The following is a 26,045-nucleotide window of genomic DNA, read 5'->3' on the forward strand; positions in this document are numbered from 1 at the left end:
TATAATTAAGCATTCTTTGAATAAGACAAATTAGAGTTTTACACTCTGTTATACCACTTGCTATCACTTCATTCTGAACTACAGTTGTTGGTTTTTGTTTTTTGAAATTTTTTTGCCAGTTTGGGACTTGAACTCAGGGCTTGAGCACTGTCCCAGCTTCTTTTTCCTCAAGGCTAGAACCCTACCACTTAAACCACAGCTCCACTTCTGGCTTTTTCTATATATGTGGTGCTGAGGAATTGAACCCAGGGCATGGATCCAAGGCAAGCACTCTCTCACTAGGCCATGTTCCCAGCCCGTTTGTTTGTTTTTTGTTTATTTGTTTTGTTTTTGTTGCCAGTCTTGGGGCATGGACTCAGGCCTGAGCACTGTACCTGGCTTTTTTTTTGCTCAAGGCTAGCACTCTACCTCTTAAGCCACAGTGCCACTTCCAGCTTTTTTCTATATATGTGGTGTTGAGGAATCAAACCCAGGGCTTCATGTGTATGAGGTGAGCACTTTACCACTAGGCCATATTCCCAGCCTAATAGATTTTTTTTTCCAGTCCTGAGTCTTGAACGCAGGGCCTGAGCACTGTCCCTGGCTTCTTTTTGCTGAACGCTAGCACTCTGCCACTTGAGCCACAGTGCCACTTCTGGCCATTTTCTGTATATGTGGTGCTGAGGAATCGAACCCAGGGCTTCATGTATATGAGGCAAGCACTCTTGTCACTAGGCCATATCCCCAGCCCCTGGCCTACAGCACCGGGTATTCCCAGGCGGTCTCCCATCCAAGTACTAACCAGGCCCATTTGGGCTTAGCTTCTGAGATCAGGGTATTCAGGGTGGTATGGCCATAGACTGTTTTTTGATATAAGGATACTAGTGTTCTCTCATAGAAGGAACAAAAGATTATACATTTGTAATCATAATTATAAATTATTTTGGTTATAGATCATCAATAGCTTCGTGTTGTTAATAATGGTCTTGGACATGATCATTATATATCCCAGTATTATATCATGACATTTCAGTGTTCAGCCACGTATATGCTCATGGTTCTGTGAAACTGGAATGGAAATGAAAATTTCCTGTCACCTAGTTCTGTCATACCTGTCAACATCATAGCATAGCACATTACTCATGTTGAGGTAAAATAACAGCTGTACTTTAAAGAAAATAAGGACATAGTTTATTCTAGACAGTAACAGTGACCAAGGCCCAGCAACATAGATTCAAGTTACCCTGAGTGATGTGTTTTACCCACTGTGACAGAGGTTATTTTTATAGTCAGCAACAAAACATAAGAAAGCCATAAAACCATATATATGCCAATTATATTGATAAATTACAATTTCCACTAGTATAATTGGTGGAAATATCAGGCAGAAGGCTACAACAAGGCAGAGAATTTTCATCTGTAGCATGTAATATTAACCGACGGCATTCTTGTATGGTTTGTAGAAGCTAGAGGTTTGCCAAACTTAGCAATATATTCTTACAAGTTTATATACTCACCATATGAATGTTAGGCTAGATACAGGAATTAAGGTCAGTGGCTATTAAAGTGACTAAGAAAGCCCAAGATACTTTTGGCTCTTGACTTCCATCTTTCCAGAGTCACACAATATATGGAATCTTTAATACTGACACAGCATTTTCAGAGAACCCCAACTCACACTCACATGTTCATGCTAATACTATGTAAACTAACCTACTATTCTGACAGTCACATCAAAATACGGCGTTTATAAGGGAGAAAGAAGAAACCGAAAAAATAGACCAACAGTAAAGGGAAGGGAACAAGATACATTGTTCAAAGGCATGCCCCCAAAGATCTGTTTCCTCTAACTAGGATCTACGTACTAATATTTCTTTTATCTCCCAACAATAACATCAAATGTGAATCTACCAAAAGATTAATCCATATACCAAGCCAAAACTATCATGAATAAACCATTTCTCAAATGCCAAACCTCTGAACCATGCTGTATTGAAAACTAAGCCTTCAACACATGGACTCTCTGTGGGAGGGGCCATTTCCTATCTACAACCTTGAGGACAAATAATGCAAGTGCAAGTAGAAGAAACAAAAGAGGGCTGGGAATGTGGCCCAGTGGTAGTGTGCTCGCCTCGTATACATGAAGCTCTGGGTTTGATTCCTCAGTACCACATAGGCAGAAAAGGCCAGAAGTGGCCCTGTGGCTTGAGCAAAAAGAAGCCAGGGACAGTACTCAGGTCCGGAATTCAAGCCCCAGGACTGGCAAAAAAAAAAACAACACCCAAGAAACAAAAGAACTTTGATGTCTCTGCTGCACATGAGCAGAACTATCAATGGCTATTTTAATGCTTTCATAATAGCTTTTAGCTTTTCAAAGGAAACTAAGATGTTATACAACTTACAGTGGAATTGCTATCAATGTAAATGGTCATAGAATGTATGGACAACTATAATTGGACTTACTGAGTGTGAGTCTTAAAGAACAAAGAAATTATCAAAGTTTGGGATTCAGGACAGTCATAATTTGTCTACATCTACTTGATTGTATTGTAGCCAGGTTTCATTTAAATGATACCAACTACCACTGGTAGAAATAAAACATTGGAAAAGGCTAGAAATAGGATGAGACCTTGATAGGTTTTGAGAAAGTCCATTTCATTTCTGTGGGAGTTCTGCTTCTCGGCAGAACTACTTATTGTGATTGTCCGCAGCTAATGCATTCTTCAGACCCACGTGATGGCTTGGCATGTAGCGAAAGTGGGTCACAGAGGAGAAAATGAAAAAGTTTAAAACAATCTGCATGCGATGCTTCAAAAAAAACGCTGAAATGGTTCGGTATGGAATGAAAAACTAAAAACTGTCTGAAGGCTTTCATTAAGCTGATATTGGGCTTAATGAGCCATGTGCTTCTCCACCAAGCTGGCTAGAGAGACACAGGTATAACAGAATGTTACCGGGTAGAGAAATCTTACAACTTAAAATACTAGCCACTTAAAAATTTCCAAGGCCGCTCATCTCTAAGGAACACAGACAAACAGAGAAATTTCACGCTCTTCTTATTTATTCAAATAATCAAGTGTATAGAGAATTGACTAGGAAAACTGGGGTTACAATGACATTTCACTTTTACAGACAAAACTAATTTATCTAATGAGAATCTGATTTGCCTGCTTTTTTTGTTAAGTTAAAATAATGAAATTCTTTACATTGTGAACATGTAACATGAGTGTTTTTGTATTTTTTATGGCTATTGATTAGATAGAATACTTTTTTCTAGATATTCGGTCTGTATCTACTAGGATATTAGAGACTAGACAGTCTCTACATAGGACATTCTTATCACAACTGAACAGCTTATTTCTTAGAATTCTCAGAATTCTTCCTTTATTAATCTTGATAACTATTGTATTTTAAATGTACCTTACCAAATGTAATCATCTCAATTATGTCTACATAGCTATTACAGAATATTTTCCATCACTATTAGTTTGAATGCTTTCTCTTCCTTCCAATTTTATAATGTTCCCCTTATGACATTTTCATAAATGCTCCCACCAGTAATCAAGTACTTTAAAATGAAGAATAAGAGGCACTGAGTTAGAATTCAGGTCCAATGAGAAGGGGAAAAAATACATTAACAAAAACATGGATATGTTTTAAGGAGTAATAACTAGAAGCAGAAGCAGTTATTACGAGCTGCACAATATAAAAATGCAGGACTCTTTTTCAACTAACAGGGAAAAAAAAGAAGCATCTTTAATAACTTTTTAAGCCATATTAGAATATCAAACATTTTCCTTTCTTTTGAGGCTTCTCTTCCTCTGTCATGGAAGTGCTGTAATTTTCTGTTGTTGTTGTTTATGCATCTCAGGCATGAAAATACTCTGTAAGTAATAAACCCACTCAGACCAATGGGATTGTTTGCCTTATAGCCTTGCGCTTTCTGCACAGAAGTGGACACATCCATCAACCCCACTACCTACTAGCTGCTTTGAGAATCCAGTCAATCTTCTCCCCTACCAAGGGGGAAAACCCTGTGGATGAGCAATAACCAAGATTAAAAAAATGGGCTCCAAAATATACTCATCACCTCTATCTGGAGTGAGGAGGGGTTTTTCCCTACCAAGAAAGCAGACAGACACTTTAGTGGGGCTTCTATCCTTAGGGACACATTCCTTACCTTTGGAGCCATGGATGTCTCCTGAAATCCTCTTTAGGAGACACAGGAAGAGGTGAACCACTCATAGTCCAAAGTGCCAAAGTTATGAAACAGCCGACGGAATACCACCAGGTTGAGCTTACCAAACAAATCTGAAGATAACAGTTTTGAGAATTTATATCATAACTACAGTGCATTAAATTCCAACGGTTGGGAGACTTCTGCATGTGGATTTTTGTGTCACTCAACTAATTACAACCTGCCAACATAAAAGCAATTATGAGGGCTGGGAATATGGCCTAGTGGCAAGAGTGGTTGCCTCGTATACGTGAAGCCCTGGGTTCAATTCCTCAGCACCACATATATAGAAAAGGCCAGAAGTGGCGCTGTGGCTCAAGTGGCAGAGTGCTAGCCTTGAGCAAAAAGAAGCCAGGGACAGTGCTCAGGCCCTGAGTCCAAAGGCCAGGACTGGCCAAAAAAAAAAAAAAAAAAAAAGCAATTATGACCAGGAGAACTCTCATTCCTTGTCAACTGATTAACAAGGTTGAATTGTGTACCCTAAAAGATGTATTGAAGTGTTAATCCCTGAGTACCCCTGAATATGACTTTTGAAGTAGGCTCTTTTTCAATGAGAGAAGAGGCCAGCAGGGTCATGTTATGTCATGCTATTGAATTGTGATCCTGAGATCTCAGCTCCCTCAAGTAGCTAGGATTACAGGAATGAGTCACCAGGGCCTGCTAAACTTGCCAGCTTTTGTCAGCAGACAAACACAGGTTGTGAAATGCTCAAAGCAACACCAAACAAATAAACAGGAAGAAAAAACAGTGAAGCCTTTTACATTATTAACCTATTTAATTCAAACAAGAAAACACAACCTTGCAAGAAAGAACAAACAAAAATAAAATGAACCGAATGTCACTGAGTAAATTAGTGGTGTTTATGAGAGATTCTGTCGTGTAGTAAATATTTTTAATGTGTTACTCTATTTAATCTACATACTATCCTTGCACAATAATGAGATAGCTGGCCCTAAATTGAAAAAGAGTCAGATGTGGCAGTGAGCGCCTCTAGTCTCAACTACTTGGAATGCTGAGGCCAAGAGAATAACTTGAGTTCAGGAATCAATCATAGCCTTATGAAAAAGTTCAAAGTGCAGTTGTGAAGAATACTACTTCCTGTCATAGTTAGAGTCATCTAAGGTCCCTTTTACCTTCACCCATGGATTCATATTGTTGTAATTGTATAGTGATGTGGGTCTTAATTTTGCTTCCTCCAGCAACAACTACTGAGAAAAGAATTTAAATGTAACTAGCTTATATAAGAGTCAAAGAAATACTAGTTAGGAATATTGGAGAAGTGATGTCAGCAAGGGGACCATAAAGGGTCAGTCATTAAGCCAGAGAGTGTAAGGAAGTGATTGGAGCTTTTCCTATAAGGAACTGCAAAAGCAGAGCTCAGAATTCTCTTCACCCAAAGAAGTCAGAAAGTGAGGATTGTTGAATAGCAGCTCCTAGCAAGTTTAAGTGAAGGATGCTGAAGGAGAAGGTGCTCATTTATTTGTAGTTTGAGACTGCTTACTTGGGGAAAGAGTTCTCATCCACATTTCTAGAAAATTCTTTAGACAGAGTCATACAAATACTCATGGTTGAAAGTCCACAGAAGCAATCATAATTCGAAGATTCCAGGGATATGTGTGAGCACTGACAGGAATCTGCTTCATTTTGAAATCTCATTTTCTGCCTGAAAGCAGCAAATCTGGGACAAAACTCATAAGGATTGGCTCTATTTAGAATAAGCTAGTGAGGAGAATGTGTAGCACTAGATTATAAGTATTTAAAATAAAGTAGAATCTTTGACAGGTTTGGAGATTTACACATCTGAGCTGGGCATTGATGGCTCAGGCCTATAATCCTATCTACTCAGGAGACTGAGGTCTGAGAATCACTGTTCAATGTCAGAAAGTCTGTTAGACTCTGATAGCCAATAATCTTTCAAAAAAGAAATAGAGCTCTGAGAAGAGCTCTGAGAATGCACCCAGGCCCTAAGTTCAAGCCCCAAGATTAGTCTAAAAAATTACACATCTGAAAAATACAAGCTAAATGAAAAACATAGTGGTAAAAAAATGAAGTGGCGGTTTTAAAATCGTCCATGTAGTTGGTAAGATTTGTGAGTTTAAAACCCAACTTATAGATAATAAAGCTAAGCAGGCCATTTAAGGTCAATTTATAATCCAAGAAACTCGCTTCCAAGTTGAGGCTAATATTTCAATATATTAATACATTCAAGTTTCTCACATTAATAATATTTTCACACTGAAAGTTAACAGACTTGAAATAATGGTAACAAAACAAGATTATGTATAAAGAAATAGATGATCTTCTGAACTTGAATCTCATTGAGCATAGTGACGTATGTCCTGTGTTGATGTATCATCAATGCAATGTTTTTATGTGAAGAAGTAGTGTGTTCATGCCAATTATTCAACCACTCAGAATTCATCTTTGCCACTGTTCTACAACTTCTGAAAGAAAAATAAAGATAAACTTATTGCTTTAGAGTCACACATTATTTTTCACTTCTGAAATTATATTACTCAGGCTGATCATCTATTTTCCACTAGCTTGACTATGAATTACAATTTACTTGTGGCCAAAGATCCAATCCATTTTCCAAAGATGATTTTTTATCACTGACAATATTAAAAAGAATTAGCCCTTGAGCTATATATAGATACATCATTAGATTAAATAATTTCCTGGAGCAACTATTTTAGAGAAGATAATACACATTAAGATGCCTACATCTTGGCACCTTCATTTCAAAATGTATTTATTATTGTTTAGCAGTAGATTACAGCAGACCAAATTAGAAGAGTAGCTCAAGGACTTCAGTGAATGTTCTTAAGAGCCCTTAACATAGGTACTTCATAGAAGATTTTCATGGGAAAAAGGAATTCAGGACAAGCCCTACAAAAATGGTTACATTCTGATCAATTAATGACATTAAAATCTAATATATAATTGAGACAGTTCATTTGTCCTAGTCATTTGTCCTTTTACAAGATTTGAGACTGGTAATGGACAATATGCATAGAAGAGAATTCTGGAAAAGGAGAAATGAATTGAATTAGACTGAATACATGGAGATCATTGTGTCATAGAAAATAATAGAAATCAGGTCATAGAAATCTGGCAAAGCTAAGAGATGAGAAGACCTGAACAAGTGCCCAAAAGTAGATATGAGCATTGTTAGGATCCACCTGTGAGTTAGGGTCAAGGCTCCCATTTTAGAAACCAACAAACTCGGGAGTAGAGATGTTAGGTAACTTGTCACAGTGCCATAGCTAATACAGACACTATTTTTGGGACCAATTTTTGAAAATCTAAACTGGGTCCTTTTTCTCTTTTGAAGTGGTGTAACCAGTAAGGGAATAAAGCATAATTTGATCAGAAAAGACAAGCGAATTCTTAGCCAAAAACAAGGAGAAGGAAGGAAAAGAATCACAAACTAGCTTCACAACCTTCGAATTGGGGCAGTCAGACGTAGAGGGAAAAGGAAGTGAGAGGACCTAGACTAACAAAGAGAGGAATGTTTATGTCTTTCCTGAAAGATCTTATGGAGACTTATGCATTGACTCTTTTCATTTAAAATCCTGCCAACCAGTTCATTATATTAATCACTCACTGTGCTATTTCTAGGAAAGTTGATCAAATACAAAACTTTTTCCAACTACGCAACTTTCTCAGAGGAAGAAAGTAAAGGCATGACTTATTTATTTTACACCTTAAACTAGAATATGTGACTTGCAAAACTGTTTGATGTAAACCAACTGAACAACTCATGGGGGCAGAGGAAAAAGGGGAGGGGGGAGGGGAAATGAGGGAGGAGGTAACAAACAGTACAAGAAATGTATCCAATGCCTAACATATGAAACTGTAACCTCTCTGCACATCACTTTGACAATAAATAAGAAAAAAACTAGAATACGTGTTTCCCAATCCTCTAGAGATGATAAAGAGAAAAAGATATCCTTTCTTTTATATAGCCAAAGATACCCTTGTGGACAGCCAAACTGACACATTTTCCATTTTAGAATAAAAAAGAAATATTGTCAACCTCAACTGTATTTGACAGTATTTTTTTTATCACACACAGCTCATCCTAAATTTCTTGGGTAATGGGAGTGTTGATTACTTGAGTATAACCCAAGGCTAAATGATTCTTCCATATCATTATCACTGGAGGCAGTTTTGGAATGAGTTGCTGATCTAGATATTCTTGCGCATGCACAGAAACCAAGGGATCAAGGGATGGGATCTTCCATGATGATGTCATTTCAATCGGGTGCCATCACTTAAAAGCAATGGTGTCCCAGATTTTTGATAAGGACATTTCTTAAAGCTGACAAGGTTATTTAGCTTTAAATTTGTGTGTGTGTGTGTGTGTGTGAAATTAACAGAGAAAAAAATAAGTAATGGGAATCAAAGACTTCAGAAAAAAAATAATCCGTTTTCCTCTGCCCTTATTTTCAATAGGGAGAAATAAATGTCCTGTTTTCATTGTATTTTCCCTTTTGCTATCTGTTCTGACAGTACTGGAAGTGCAGAAGTCATACATGCCTGTGAGTCTGCTACTTCTGCCTTTCAGTCAAAAAGACAATAATGAACATGCTAAAAATGAAAACAAAACAGGGCAGGGGTCATTATCTTATTTTGAATTCATTTATATGTGCCAGGAAGATTCCAAAGTGCAAGTTTGTGTAAGGATACTGCATTGTCACAAAAGCCCTGTACAGAAAGAAAAATTACTTTTCTTTGGTATTATTCATTCTTTCATTCGACAATAGCCACCTAGGTATAAATACATGACTGTAATCCAATCTACTTAAGAGCAGAGATTACGATCTGAAGGTTGAGGCTAACCAGACAAAAAAATCAGTAAATGTGTGCCTGTAAATCTTGCTGTCTGTGGAGCATAGGCAGTGTAAAGTCAGCTGTGGGCAAAAGTGAGAAACTACTGGAAAAATAAACTGAAGTGAAAATGGGCTGAGATGAGGCTCAAGTAGTAGAACAGAAATCCTTAATTCAAATCTGGTATGGAAAAATAAAAATCACATGTTCAGGAGGTAGAGGCAGAAGTTTCATTCAAGGAAACATTGTCTTAGTTGCCATGAGCTGCATTGTCTCCTTTTGGGAGCTTGAATTCAGGGCCTAGCACTTGCTCAGCAGGCTGTCTGCAGTTTGAGCCATGCCTCCAGCTCTTTTTACTCTGATTAGTTTTGAGACAAGGTCTTGTTTGGTTCCCAAGCTGCTCTCGACTACAATTCACCTATCCATACTTTCCCCTATAGCTAGAATGACAAGCCTCTGCCGTAGCACCCAGCTTTTTCCATTGAAATGGAGTTGTGAGCTTTTTGCCCTTGCTGCTCTGGACTATAATTTTCCCCAGCTGGATGACAGGCATGTACCACTGTGCCCAGCTGTTGATTGAGATGAGGTTTAATGAACTTCTTGCCTCGGTGGCCTCAAGCTGTGATCCTCTTCCTCTCAGCCTCCTGAGTAACATGAACTACAAATGTGAGCTGCTTCTTTTGTCATTACCCTACAGAAAGTTGTTCTGCCACTTGGCTCAGTTCCTGGTATTATTTGTCTACCAGAACTTTTCAGACTTTCCCAAAAATCTAACTTAGATCCATTTTCACACTTCCTGTGTCTTTCCTTTCTGCCTTCTCTGATTTTCCTGGTCATAAAACTCAATTCTAAGAGAGGGCCAACATCTTATTAGTACCTGTTGATTTTATGTAACATTGGATTTTCATATCTCTGTTGGAAGTCATAGTTTTCAAGTGTTCTCTTTTTTCGTTCCATCACCTTCCACTGTTTCAATACAAACTTCTTAATCTTTGTTTATGCAGCAAATAAGAACTTTTTTATTTGTTGGTATTATTTGTTCCCACCCTTATTTAAACAAAATGTGTGTGTGTGTGTGTGTGTGTGTGTGTGTGTGTGTGTGTGTACTACTTGTACTATCTGCTGCAGTCCTCACACTTGTTAACAGACAGTTGGGGCAATGTCTACGGAAGTGCTGCTGAGTAAATAAGGATTGTTTTCTAAATGCATTCTTTCCTTTTTCCTCCTCTTATGCATAACATTTGTTACCTTTCTCTTGCAAGGACAGAGGGCTTATGGAAATAGAAATGTTTTTCCAGCTCAGAGAATCTTTTGTTATTTAGAAGAAAATTCTGGCATTTAAAACAAAGAAGGTATATTTTGCTTTCCAAACACAAATAGATCTTAATGATGCTCCAAACATTTCTGCTCTACCATATGCCCAGTGTGGAGGTAAGAAAATCTAACTGTACTTTTATGTGTGAAAAAATCTAATCTCAATTACATACACATAGAGATCTTTGAAATCTATCAAGCCATCTGCTTCATTCTACTCCATTGTTTCTAAATTTTTTCCCATTCTTGAGAGTTTGATTCTTGCTTTACCATACCATCAATTGTACTTAGGCAAAAAGTATCTAATATTTTCTTAATACTTACATCCATAAATGTATAGCAACAGAGAGAGACTTGAAATTTACGCATGCTTCTACTTTCTTCTATCATCATGATATAGTCTGTCAATATTAAACACTTTATTTCTCTAGTGCATAATGTTTTTTATGATTCTTGCATTCAAGTAACATGATTTGTAATGAATTTGTTTCTTAGAAATAAGGGCTTAATAGACAACACAGCCTTTACTGCATTATAATCAGAGATGTAATTACAGCTCTACTAGGGATGGTATATGATATAGAATATAATAGTTCAGAGTGTCGAAAGCTAGCAAATTGCCTTACTTATCCACTTTATCATTTACTTCCCCATTCATAAGAACTGTGAACGGAGCAGGTACTGTTATGTGGATTAGAAACCCTAAGCAAACCAGTCATGGTAACTGTAGTGCCCAAAAGATGGACATTATAATTCCCTAAACTCCCCTTATAATTCATTTTCCACTCCATCACCAACATTATTATCTTGATTGAGCATTTAGATTATATTGTATCTCAGCACAAATACCTTCTGTAGATCTCTACAGCTTGTATAGTGAGGATATAACTAAGCATAAAATGGAAAAGTTTCCAAACCTTTTCCTTTTTCTTACCCTCACAGCAATGTTTCCTCTGTTTAAATATCTAGACCAAAGATCTCAGATCTTAGCACAGTGTCAGCTCAAATTAGGCCTTTCATATTGTGAGATAAGAGGATGCATCAAGAAATTGGTATATAATAATATATATTGACTTTCCCTAAGTCATTACATATAATATGTAAAAAGTATGAACTTTTCTTAAGTTTATACTTAGTAGCTGTCCTATTTACATAGTTAAGAATATATCTGTTACTTAAATTTGTTGGAGTGGCATAAATACCACTGTTTTTCATAATAATCTAAGTAATTATGCCAGCTATATAATTTACTCATTTAAAATAATCTTCATATAAAAACAATAGTGAAAACTGGCAGTTTTTCATATTGATCATAGTTTTTGCTATTTATGAAGTACATTATATGTGCTATGGACTACTTTAAATACATTTTAAATAATATATATGTACATATCTATGTACACATGAGCTCATATTACACACATGTAATATATTAAATATTATACATTATATTACAGAAAAATTATAGCCTGAAGAGCACAGATTAATAACATTAGGTTCCCCATAAATTAATCAACTCATACCTCATCTTCATTCAGAAAATCTATAACGTGACAAAATTTATAAGATGACAGCATGTTTTACTACAGAGGACAAATTTATTTACTTTTTATTCATTCCTTCATTTATATCTTCACTTAATGACTATTTATTGAAGTTCTACAATGTTCCACAACTATAATGTGGGAGGATTGGAAACTGGCAAAACAATAAGATTTCTATCTGCTGAACTTCATTGGGTCTTGGCATGCCCACAGTTGTGTCACCTCTCATAAACATACAATAAATAGACCAGGACAAGGGATGTGTGATAAAGAGAATTCTACCTAGATTTCTTCTTTTTCCTTTCTTTGCTAAGTTTTCTGTCCAAAACTAAGTCTCTTCGACAGCTGTGTAAGGAGCCTACCTGTCTGTTTAAGAACCTTTGTCTAAAGGTCATTTCACAAAGGCCATTTGACCTTTGACAAAGGTCATTTAGGGAAAGGTTCTTAAACAATTTTTCAACTAAACTGGTTTGAGGGCCTTTGAAAAAATATGTAGTAAAATGCATATAACATGACATTGGTCTTCTAACCTCTTTTAAGGGCAGGTCAGTGGTATTTAGTATGTATGGGCTGTGTGCCATCATACCACAGCTATCTCCAGAGCTTCCTTTAGCTTGTGAAAATAAGACTCTGTGTTCACTTATTAATACCTCCCGAGTCCACCATTTTACTTCCTTTCTATTCACTTTGCCTACAGGTTTTATATCAACTTTAGTTTTTCATCAGATTTTTTTTTTCCACCTGAAATCAATTGACTCAAGATGGCAGGAAGCAGGAGCAGCAGTTAGCATGGAAGGCATATCTCTGTCTCTACTGTGGCAGAACTGAACACAATGGGCTGCATATCAGTATTCCCAAAACCGAACCTCAAATTCATTCCTAAGGATACTGACAGCAGCCAGCCAGTTCTTTTAGTTTGGTCATTATAAAAATATCTCAATTCTTAAGGGTTCATCTATATTGAGCAGATTTTTCATGCACAAACCCAACATACTCTGTAAAAGTAACCCTTTGCCACCCTTTGATCCCCCCTTTTATAATCATTTTTAAAATATGGTATTGATTATTAAAGCCAGGGTCTTAAACATGATGAGCCTCGACCCTCACTTCCTTCTGCCACTCTCTTTAGGCTAAAGATGCCTTCTGAAGTATATCAATGGGAGAGGAGAAAGTATTTTCCAGTTATGTAGCCAGTGAAAGATATGCATGTATGAGTGCACACATAAAGACATACACACATTCATCAACACAACATTGTGTGAAGAGCTTATGAGTCACCTGGCAATTATCATATCATTTTTAAAACTTTTATCCAGAAGACAAGCTTATCTAATTTCTCCGGACTTTTCTCTAAGACTAATGATGTGGCCTACTCTCTGTATCACATCTATATTATTAAATTTAGCTATAAAAATTTGGAGTGCTAATGTCTATGTCTCTGTAGATTAGTCTTTTCCTTCATCATGTTGATGAGAAAAATGTAACTTTTTATTCAGGGAATCTATATTTCTGCTCTACCTGTGAGTGTTTAAGCTAGCTCCCACTGTGCTAAGTCAACCCTCGCGGAAGCTAATCTGTCAGTCTCAAGTGGCCTCACTTCTGAAATTGGTTTGAAGCTTTAGCAGGAAAAAGCTCTTATATCTCCTATGTAGTGCAAGTTTCACAGGCTTAAGAGCTACTGGGATGGGAGCCTTTCACATTCCCTACAAAGTACACCATTGTGCATTTGCCCTGGAAGTCAGAAGAAAAAAGGAAGCTGTCTTCGTTATGTGTTGAGGATGTGGGGGTCCAAATTTAACTCATAATACAAAATGAGGAAGCTGCTCTATAAGCTATTGATTCTTCCATTTCCTGATGTTTCTTGGTTTCATATATGTGCCCCTTTCCATGAAAATATAAAAGAATGATGCCTCTACTTCGCTGTTTTCTTGGGGAAGTATCTTCATATGTATGATTATTTAGTAATGGAGTTTGTAAACATGAAATAGCACCTTGAAAGTTCAGGTTCACTGCACAAGGTGATATGCATATATTGAGAGAAGTCACTGCTCATTTTACATTATGAAAGGCACATGTCACCTGTTTATTTAAAAAAATGAAAGACAATAGAGTGTAATTAAGATTCTCCTAAGAATCCTCACTTTCATTGTTAACAAATGATGTTAGGCTAAAGGCTTTGGTTTGTGGTGTAATTTCAGTTATCTAAACATTTGGGTAATTTAAAATTTAAACTATAGTTATGCTTGAAACTCTACCATGTGGGAAAATACAATTGTAGCCTCTACAAATACTAGTAAACATCAAGATTCAATGACTACTTTCATATTTATGATATTCCTTCCAAAGTTCATAATACCCAGCTAAGACAACTCCGAATTCAAAAAAATCCAATATATACACATAAATTATTCACATTCCCGTTTATGTTTATATTTACTTTGTCAAGGGTTTCTTGGAAGTTGTAGCAGAGAATGGTGCACTTGTGAAGATAGAATGATGGGAAGATCTCTGCATAATCATTATGTTTATATAGTTTTCCAATAAATGCTAAAGATAATCAGGATTTATGTTGGCCATTTGTAAAATGATGTTTCATAATATAAAATTTTAATGTTTTACCTTCTTAGGTTATTTCAACTCATTCTTCCAAGTAGATATCTAACAAGTAGCTAGATATTTATTGGTTTGTTTTTTATAGATGTTGTATTTTATTTTTGAGGTTAAGTTTACTGAAATATAAATTTCCCTTTTAGATACGTAGTTCCATGAATTTTGACAAATGTATACATAAACATTATCCAACTGAAGTTATAGAATATGTTCATCCTGTCATAAAATGCATGTATTATTGCTCTATGGTTCACTCCTATTCAATCTCCATTCTATGATAACCACGAATGGAATTTTGTTGTTGCTGTTGTTATTTTTACTATTGTTCTACTTAAAAAAAAATCAATACCCAATTGATCCTAAAGCATTCATTAGGTGATGTAAACATTTTGCTCTCATTTTCTCACTTTTCTTTTTGAAATGTTCTAAGTTTCACATTTTAATAAAAGTAAAGCTTTTGGTTACCTAAATAACATGGAGTTTATTTGCCTTAAATTTGTTTTGTTTTAGAGAAGGAAACTGTGCCCTGAAATGAACTGGATTCAGGGATTCCCCTTTTCTTCCATTTGTTCTCTAAATAAATGTGTTTATTTTTACAGTGTAAATGTAACAACATAACTGGAATTTGAGAAGAGAAGCTCAATTCTGGGGGAGTTTTAACACGTCATGGCTGGCTACTTGTCCATGATACACCAAATAAAGTGGCAGGCAGGCAGCAGTGAGAAGCAGAGAAAGATTGATTACACTGCACAGGCAGGCACACTGAGGAAAGAGGTGAAGTGAGCAAGTCAGCCCATCTTTCAAGTACGGACATAAGCCTTAGGGTCGGAGAGGTAAGAAATATTCATAATCAAGCAGTTTCGGGAAAGTGTTACCTAGCTGATCAGTATCTCCATTCTGGTTTCTGTGAGGCTCTGGGGAGCTTCTCATTGCCATCCTTGAAGGGAAGGGATTAACCTGGCTCTGGGAGACATTTCCTCCTGTTCCAAGATGGAGTCTCACAGTCACAGGTAATAATTTTCATTTAGGGAGTGCTCCAGATAATGCTTTGTTGTTGTTCCTTTCCTTGGTTGTAGTTTTGTTGCCTAATCATCAAAATGTTATTGATTAGTTCTGTTCTTCCCAGAACTCAAGCTGATTGCAGAAGACTCAGGAAAGGAGGCAGATGTAAAATGGAGGCAGGATGCCAACCATTTGTCTCCTGCCTTTTAGTTCACTGTGGGCCACGTTGAGACATTTCAGTGTTTTCAGTACATGTTTTAACACCAAATTCAAGAAAAGAATAAGGGGAGAAGATGTGACAGTTGGAGTTTCCATTTTTTTTTTAAATCAGTGATTATGGAGGACTCTCTAAGACAGTAAGAATGTCACCTAGTAGCAGTGTTTGGTAATAGTATTTTAGTGATACAAATCCTATTAATTGGGAAAACAGAATATCAACAGAAATCAGCATATGCTTTCTTGAGGCTTATTCTATGTACCTAATACCTACAAAATTGAAAGTTTTCAAATAACTAGTCTGTAGCATGATGTTAATAGGTACAAGATAAACAATGGAGTAGATGTGTACATGGAGAACATCAAAACATACAGAGAAACTCACTTGAATAAGAATTTAAGTACCCTAAGCTGGTAAATCACAAGTATTTAAAAAAAATAAAACTGACATAAGGAAGTCTTATAACAGAATTAAATTATCTATGTAAATACTTTTTTCTAGAAAGATAAATGATTACCAAATAAATGAGTTGTGCACAAAAATGAATTTTACTAATTTATCCTAGCTATTTTCTATTATGATACCCTAATAGGAATGAATTTCCATTGAATAATCTAGCCCTTAGGTGCTCCTATAAATGTGATAGGCACATATCTTTTTTTTTTTTCTCATGCAGGAGTCACAGCTCATTTAATGAAATTGGTCACCAACTCCCAGTTTCATCTTTCATGCATTTTTAACAAAATGTAATTTCTTGAGCTACAGTTTCAAAGAATCTCTTTTTGCATTTGAAATCAGGTTTGTCAGAGCTTTTGTAGATAGATAATAAAGTTCCATAACCCAAGATTCCTGCAACTAAAGAATAGTGGCTTGGGGATTGGTAAAGCTAATATACACTTTTTCCCTTCAAGCTAGACTTATAATTTTTAAACAATCAAGAAAATTCAGAATTATCATTGAAGGTACTCTATTATGTAATCTTCACTTCATAAAAATAGTGATGTTTCTATTATGTAACAAATGAAGGGAAAACTTCATAAATGGTTAATGACAAAAAAATAGTAAATTTTCAGGATCAAAAATATGTCCTAATTCTGTGTTTAGTAAGTCACAAAATTACCTCATTTCTTGAAATCCATGTGTCAAGGATAATCATAAAAGTAAGAATTTTTTTATAAATCTAAATTGTTTTATTTCCAGAAGATTTTCAATGCCACTCAAGGATAGATCACTGTCACTTTCAGGTAGTCTTAACTTATCAAATCACATTCCTTCTTATAACTTTATAATCTTTGATTAAATATACAATATTGACAAAGTATATTGTTAAAACATAGTGTATACACTCATATGATGTTTGTCTCTAGAGCAGTATTGGAAGAGTGGACTCCCATCAATCGTATTCAATATGTGATCTCAAGCCCTCTTACATCATTAAAGATAAATACATCTTCGTGTATATTAATAGTGAATTCATATGAAATTGCCAGTGTTGGGAATTTGAATGGAAGTTTCATATAGTCCAAACTAATCATTTATTTTAGGTAAATACCAAAGCTCATCCTCATGATGTGATATATTTGTACTTAAAAACAAAAATAACAAATAACATCGTTAAATAGTAAATATTGAAACCTATTCACAATACAGATAAAGCAGGTTTGCAATTATTTTAGGAGCCTAATATTGAAGATTTATATTTCATGTTCTTTTAAATACAATTTTTGATGTTCTCAAAGAAAACTACAACCCAAGCTGACTTTTATGAAACCTGTGAGAGAAACAAACACATTTTAAAAGAAATTTTAACTCGAAGACGAATCCTTGCTAATTAGTGTAATGAGAATATCGAACCTATGAAATGAGTTAAAATAAAGAAAGTGTTAATGATCTTAAGTTGCAAATATTTTGCACTATGAACCACATTCCTGGTTGCTAAATGCTAGCTTTATTATGCATGATGTGTGATGTTGGTGAGTTAATGTTGCTAGGGAATTTTTAGTGACTAAATTGCCTTGCCTTTGTGTATTTAAATTTGCAAATGCAACATTATGTTAGCATGCCTTCTGGAATTTAATTAAGTTCCATCCTGTGATTTTAAACTGTGAAAAATTTTGTTATTTTCCTCTTCCATTCCATTTCTTGCTCCTAGTAGTTATAATACTAATTTATGATAATAGGACACTTTACTTTTCCTAATAGACTTAGTACAAAACATCCTGAGAATATTTTAAGCACTTTTATGAATGCCTTTATATTCTCCTTGGTAGGAGAGCTTTGTTTTGTGGGCCTTATAAGCTATAGATTCACAATAATCTCCTTTCACAGAAGAGAGACCTGCATGCTAGGAAATATCAATAATAAATTATTAACAAAAATTATCAATAAAATAAATTTTGTGCAAGTACAGGGGCTTGAATTCAGGGCCACGGCACTCTTGCTGAGCTTTTGTGCTCAAGGATAGTATTCTACTACATGAACCACAGGTCTACTTCAGGGTTTTTTGGAACTTAATTGCAGAGAAGAGTCTTTTGGACTTTCCTGCCTGCGCTGGCTTTGAACCATGATCTTCAGATTTCAGCCTCCTGAGTAGCTAGGATCTTAGGCATGAACCCCCAGCACCTGGTAAGGAATTGTTTTTAATTTCTATGCAAAGACTATGTCCACATAGGACAAGCAAAAACCCCACTCCCTAGCTCTTGCCTTAACAAATAAATATACAAAGTCTTCCATAAAATTTGACTCTCAGATAAACAAAAGTTGTTGTTGTAAATTTGTACTGAATCTTGATGAAACACATTTGATGTTAATTTCTGGCTTACATTCACATGTAGCTGACCATTCAACATGTAAACCAGTGACCTCAATCTCTAAAGGAAATAATGAGAATGAGTGTTTAACACCTGAAGCCCAGTTGTGCTACTTCCCTCCTATCATGTTTTCTATACTCTAGACATAGCAATCAATATATAAGACCTGTCATGCCTACCAGGTTCAGACCTAAAGCCAAAATTTAAACCAGCTCTTTATTAGTAACCAGGGACTAGAATGCTTTAAGGAGAGAATCTGGGTGATACAAAGCCAATAATCCTTAGACTCGGAAGCATATGAAACCACATAAGCTCTATATATTCTAGCCACATTAAATTGGACAAACCTTGCAAGAGGTAGAGTGTCAAATGTCTTCTTATAATAGAAATTCAATTCAGGTAGTAAATATTTGTTGCTGACACATTTCTGGAACCATTCTTCATAGATCATGAATGTTCAATAAGATAGTAATAGAGGTTCCTTGAAGAAAGTATTGGGAACTCAAAACAGTGAGTTAGCCTTTGGATTATCATTGTCCCTGCTCTGAAATAATCAGTGGGAAGCTTGCTTTGTAGCAAAACCTGCAAGTTTACATTGTATTACACTTCAGAAATTAACCTGCATGTGCCTGTAGACATTCATCAGTCAAATGAAAGTACTTCTGGTTGTCTTGCCATAAGCTACAACAATAAATCTTATTGAAAACACACACACACACACACACACACACACACACACACATTAGCAAGTATATGTGAGATGTGGTACAAAAAACTAGAAAAATAATTGATGTTTAACTTAAAAAATGTGAAAAGCTTGATCCTTAGGAGATACATTAAAAAACGAATATGCAAGTGAGTGAGAAAATAATTTTAATACTTACATAGAGCTAAAGATTTTACCCTGAATACTTAAAAAGTTCCTGCCCGGGTACTGATGGTTCATGTCTATAATCCTAGGGACTCAGGAAGCTGACATTTGAGGATTACAGTTCAAAGACAGACCAGGCAGGAAAGTCTGTGAGACTCTTATCTCCAATTAGCCACCAGAAAACCAGAAGCAGAGCTGTGACTGAAAGTGGAGGAGTGCTAGCCTTGAACAAATAGGCTCAGGGACAACACCCAGGCCTTCACTTCAAGCCCTACGACTCCCTCCCCCCAAAAAGATTTCCTTTAGCTCTAAAATAAATTTTAAAAAGGTAAAAGACTTAAACAGAACAAAAATAAGACATAAAAGACTTAAACAAAAACTTCAAAAGGAAGATACAATATCACTGACTACTGATAAACCCAGCAGAACAGATAACTCTTGCAGGCATAATGCTAGGCAAAAATACATTTATTGAAGTTATAATACAGTTGAGAACTAAACTGTGATGAAAGAAACAGAATAATTATTGTTATTTTGTGGGACAAAATAACATATCTATGTGGGAAGTGGAAGTAGAAGTTTGTAATTAAAGTGGACCAGAGCAAAAGTATGAGACACTAAAAAAAGGAAACTAAACACAAAAAGATCAGGGAGCATGGCCTATATGGTAGAGTTCCTAACCTAGCATGCAGGTGGCCCTGAGTTCAAATCTCATACCATATACTCACAGTCCCCTAAAAAACTTTCAAATGCCACTTTCTTTTGCCTTTTTGTAATCCTCAGAAGTCCAGTTTGAACCCCAAATCTTTTTATGTTCTGGAGCTAAACAAATCACATAAAATTCCTTGACAATATAATAATAGTAGTTGAGATAACGATAATCTTGACATGTGGTTTGAAGACATAAATCACCATTAACTCATGTATTCCATCAATATCAAGTTGTTGACTTTCAAAATGAACCAAAAGGCCAGAAGATAATTTCTGTTACTATAGCAGGATCTCTTTGTTTTAAAATTTTGCTTATTAATCATGCTTCATTCTGGTCTCTGTGGCTCATGCCTGTAATCCTAGGATTATTCAGGAGGCTGAGATCTGAACATCACAGTTAGAAAACAACCCAGGCAGTAACCTATGAAACTGTAACCTTCTGTACATCACTTCGACAATACATAATTATTAAAAAAAAACAAAACAAAAAGAAGAAGAAAGAAAGAAAACAACCCAGGCAGGGAAGTCTGTGAGACTCTTGTCTTCAATTCACTACCAAAAATACCCCAAAAGTGGAGCTATGACTCAAGTAGTAGAGCACTAGCCCTGAGCAAAAGAAACTCACAACAGAGCCCAGGTCCTGAGTTCAAGCCCAAAGACCAGCACACACACACACACACACACACACACACACACACACACACACACACACCCCCAAAAGAACAAAAAAAATACCTTGAGGGCACTGGTGGTATGTGGAGGCAGTCCTCAAAGCCTCCCGGGTCACTCTGCGGACACTAGAACTTCCACAGCAATTGTGCCCATGCGTGTGAGCGGTAGGGGTGGGTGGGAAGTATGACACTTGTCAACTGCATTGCCACTCACATGCCTTTGGTGGGGGGGTGGGAGGAAGGAGTGAAACTCAGGAAACACACCAGAGAGAGGAGAGGGGCCCTGGCCCAAGCAGAGTGCAGAGGGATGGAGGGGAGTTCCTATCTCGCTGTGGAGAAGGATTGCTAGGAACCACAGATTGACGGACCTAGAACAAGTAATGCCAAGCAAGGGAAGCCAAACCTCAGAAAGACAGATACACACACAGACAGACACACAGACAGAGGGCACGTGTGTGTTTTCTCTCATATGTGGATGCTAGATCAAAACTATAACAACATCATCTACACAGGACTCTAGACAATCACACAGGCTAGAGGACACCCCGATTTAGAAAAAAAATTTTTTTTAAATACCTTTGAACCATCTTAAAATTGACATTAAAAGTTATTAAAGATAAACTTTTAGAAGTAATCTATTTTTGACAAAAGTTCATCAAATTTAATCAAGTTGAATTTTAATAAGCATGCCACTAAACTGTAGTAGTGTCTTTTATTTTTTAAGCACCCTTTAACATGACCCACAACTCTGTACTTGATGCTGAGTACATTTTTCCATTCCATCACCATATAATAGATAATGAATTCCAGGTGATAGCCTGTAGGCTTCTCTGGAGTCAACAAATCAATATTTTCCAACTTGTAATCAATGTATAATTTTCATCTTGATAATAGCAAACTATATTTTGCTTATTACCTGAATCATAAAATTGTAGTCATGAATGTTCAGAATAGTTCATTAAGCCTGTTACATTCTTAAAAGAAATTATGACATAGCCTGAAATTTTTGGCTCAAAAATTTCAGAAATTTTGATTGAAAACATTTGTAAAAGGTTATAAGTTGGATAGATAAACAGTAGAATGAAAGTAAAAATCTACATTTGACTAACCTGTGTACCTAAGAGTTCATTTACAGTCTTTAAATTAACATTCTTTGGTAAATACTTTTTTGTTTTTTAAGGTTTCTTTGCATTTTTAAATTATATTTTTATTACTTTTAACTAGGTCCCAAAATGGTAGCTATTCAACTTGCCAGTTTATAAGTACAATGCATCTTGATCAATATCATCCATTTCATCATTCCCCCCATCCCTCCCTGTACCCTCCCTTCAATTTTTATGGCATCATATGATATATATTGAATAATATTTCATTTCCTTTTTCTTTTCTTTCCTTTTTTTTTTGTCTTTTGTTTTTTGGTACTGGGGATCAAAACCCAGGACGTTGCACTTGCTAGGCAAGCACTTTGCCACTGAGCTACATCCCAACCCTTTTCTTTCCTTTTATCACAACATTGCTTTCACACTTTGAGAACCCTCTGTGTTCCATATGAATTTGTGGATTGTTTGCTCTATATCAGTGAAGAATGATATTTGTATTTTGATGAGTCTTGCATGGAATTTGCAGATTGTCTTAGGCAGTATTGCATTTTCACTATATTAAGTCTGCCAAACCAGGAACACAGATGGACTTTCCATTTCCTAGTGTCTTCTTCAGTTTCTTTCTTCAAGATGTTGTCATTTTTATTGTAGCAGTCCTTCACTTCCTTGGTTAGGTTGATCCTAGAATTTGTGTATTTTGTTTGGATTTGGGCTTGGGTTTTTTTTGTTTGTTTGTTTCACAAATTAAGTTGCATTCCTGATTGCACTATCTTCCCGTTGTTGCCATACAGAAAAAGCTACTGGTTTTTGTGAATTGATGTTTACATCCTGCTACTTCAACAGGGAATTTATCAGCTCTAGGAGCTTAGGGTGGAGTCTCAAGGTTCCTTTAGACATGGGATCATATGACATCATCCACAAATAGTGGTAGTTTTGCTTATTCTTTCCTTATTTATATGCCTTTTTATGTCTTTCTCTTCCCTTATTGCTCAGGCAAGGAACACAGTATGTTAAAAATACAGTGCAGAGGGCTGGGGATATAGCCTAGTGGCAAGAGTGCCTGCCTCGGATACACGAGGCCCTAGGTTCGATTCCCCAGCACCACATATACAGAAAACGGCCAGAAGCGGCGCTGTGGCTCAAGAGGCAGAGTGCTAGCCTTGAGCAGGAAGAAGCCAGGGACAGTGCTCAGGCCCTGAGTCCAAGGCCCAGGACTGGCAAAAAAAAAAAAAAAAAAAAAAAAATACAGTGCAGAAAGTGGACACCCTTGTCTTGTTCCTGATTCAATTCATTGGTTCTTAAAACTGCTGTATCTTCGCCTCACCTGAGGAGTTTAGTAAAGTTCCAGTGTTCAAACCATACAGAAAGCCAATTAAGTAAAAATCTCTGGTAAGAACCAACAAACAATATTTTATGGGTCCTGGAAAGATTTAATGTAAAGCAAACTTTGAAAGCCAATGTGTTCATGTATTCTTCTAATTAGTGAACTGTCTAAAGTAGCCTCGAGTAACCAGTTACCAGAAAGATTAATAATGAGAAGTATATAGGTGTTAAATTTTCTGAATTGAGCCTGGCACCAGTGGTTCACAGAAGTAATCCTAGCTACTCAAGCGTCTGAGATCTGAAGACTGCAGCTCAAAGTAAGCCTGGGCAGGAAAGTCCATGAGACTCTTATCTACAATTAAGCCCCAGAAAACTGAAAGTGGTACTATGGCTCAAAGTGGTAGAGCTCTAGCATACCCCAGGCCCTGAGTTCAAGCCCCACCTCCAACAACAACAACAACAAATATAAATCCTGAATTTGGTAAGTTTCCTCACTATTCCAGTCAAGCATACTGTAATTTAGAAATTAACTTGTCCACTCCATAGCTACGCAATTTTTTGTCAAAAATTACTTATAAATCACAGTTTCCTCATTCATACAGTGGATCTGATGCCTATTATTTCTCATTTTTGGCTAGAATTAAAGAAGGAAACTAATAAAAGACCAGACCTGTGACTACAGAATAAACTCTGTTGACAATAATCACTGTGCTCAAGTTCTCATTCACTTGAGCTCATGATTAAAATACCCCTTGTCTGTGTCTTTGACTTTTCAGGATACCATCCCATTCCTTCCCGTCAGAATTCTCTTAGGCATTTCCCTCCCTGGCCCCTTCTCTTGCCTCCCAGTAGCAGCGCATGCTTCCAATTAGTTTTGCCATCATTCAATTGAAAACTGCTTTCTTCTGCTAGCAATCACTTCTCTCACCCTCAATTTGGCCTCCAGCTCAAATGTGAGCCTAGCTTTCCTTTTTAATTCATAACGGGGCTGCAGGAGAACAGCCTATAACATTCAACAGGAATTTATTGAAGGCTGCAAAATGACAGACTGACTTACAACTGCTATTAGATGTTATTAAGCTCAGAGCTTATGGTCCCCCATCATGGCCTCTGGGTTCCTTAGCAGGGCAGTCCTCGGTCTAGCTCTCTATTAGCTGCCATGTACAGGGCTGGCTTACTCTGCTTCACAAAGACAGATTGTTCAATTCAGATATGCAGTTTTGTCCCCTAAAACAACAGAGAAAAATTTTCAAGAATCCTGAATAGCCTGTGAGGAGCTGCACTAAGTTTTGCCACGTGTTTGACCCAGATGCTCTACTGACACAAGGTCTCAGTCTTGTCAATGAGTCATTCCTGTTACTGCAGCAAACAATGCCCAATGATTTGTCATAACCATTGCATCTCTGCTCTCCTCTAGTGTAATCTCTGTTTCTCTTCAACTTCAGCTGCACACATTCTTTGATATACTTCCAAATTGAGAGTAAATAGGTTTGTTACCACCACAGCTGTCAGTACAGAGTATGAAGAGAGAAAAGGAAGAAATAAAGTTGAAAAAAGCAAAAGTGCTTCATACTGTCCTCTTTCTGTGTTTATGAGACTAGAGTTGATATTTATGACTTTACCCTTCCACTTCCCATTTTGTGTTGCCATTGCCCACAGTAGACATTTTAACTGAAATGCTTTCAACATCTTAGCCTCAGACTTCTAAATTCTAGAATGGAGAAGAAATAAATTTCTGTGTTAACACCTCCTACTCTCAGCTCTTCCTTAATGGCAATGCTAGTAAACTAATACAGAATAAGAAAAACAAATAAATAAATCAGGAACACAGCAAAAAAATTCATTAAATTGTGATACTGTATATATATATATATATTTTTTTCTTTTTTAAGTTTCCAAGAATAGTAAGTGAAACTAGTGGAGAGATTTGTGAGCAGAAAAGGCCCAATTGTAACAACAACAACAACAAAAATAGAACAGCTCTCTCTGGGTGATCTGGCCCTCCAACTAAAAGACTTCCAAAACAGAATCATAACATGTTCCAAGACTGCCTAGATACTCTCAATACAAGATTCAAAAGTATCCTTTACTGAAGAGTAAGGATGCTATTGAGCACATCCAGAGAATAAACCAACAAAAGTATGCCTTCTTAGTTTTTAAATCTCTTGAGCTCATAACGCTTACCATGAGTTCAAGAAATTCAACATAATGGAGTAGGTGAAACTGTCATATATAACATTGAAGACAATAAAAGCCCATCTTTTTTGCTGTAAAGCCCATCTTTTTATCCTTGATTAAGTATAGAAATTTAAAATAATTCAAGATATTTAAATTAAATAAATGGCATTTTTCTGTTAGTACCAGGCATTCAAGTCAGTCCAAAGTTCTATTTCCTCACCCACATGTTTACAATACCTGCTTTCTTCATCGTGTCACTGCCTTACAATTTTATTCATAATGTAGTGTTCTTCTACAAAATATCAGCCACATCTTTCTGAAAGATAAGAACATCAAATACACAGATCAATAGTCTCCATTAGCCAGAATCTGTGCTAAGCATTTCACATGGATAGCTGAGTTTGATCAAGCTTGAAACTTAGTGACAGAAGAATTTCTCTTTACTCCATTTACAGATAAGAACCCACAAGTCCCAGTAGCCATATGACTTACCCAGGGACATACAGCAAGTAATTTATTGTGTGAGATACTTTAGTCTCACTTCAAACTCTACAGAGCAAATCTGATATATATTCTCTCATTTACTCTTGAAAATCTTCACTCATTTTCTAAACCAATAATTATGAAAAAATCTTCTCTATGACT

At 36.3% G+C, this 26,045-nt stretch overlaps 1 protein-coding gene and 1 pseudogene across 1 annotated transcript in view; one reads left to right on the forward strand and one right to left on the reverse strand.

The window, feature by feature from the left end:
- Galntl6 (polypeptide N-acetylgalactosaminyltransferase like 6) overlaps positions 1–26,045 on the forward strand; it is an 837,540-nt gene that overhangs the window by 493,743 nt on the left and 317,752 nt on the right. The gene's annotated exons all lie outside the window — the stretch shown is intronic.
- LOC125339740 lies at positions 733–840 on the reverse strand (annotated as a pseudogene).

This window comes from Perognathus longimembris, chromosome 21 (genome assembly GCF_023159225.1).
Source record: "Perognathus longimembris pacificus isolate PPM17 chromosome 21, ASM2315922v1, whole genome shotgun sequence".
Classification (NCBI taxonomy): Eukaryota; Metazoa; Chordata; class Mammalia; order Rodentia; family Heteromyidae; genus Perognathus; species Perognathus longimembris.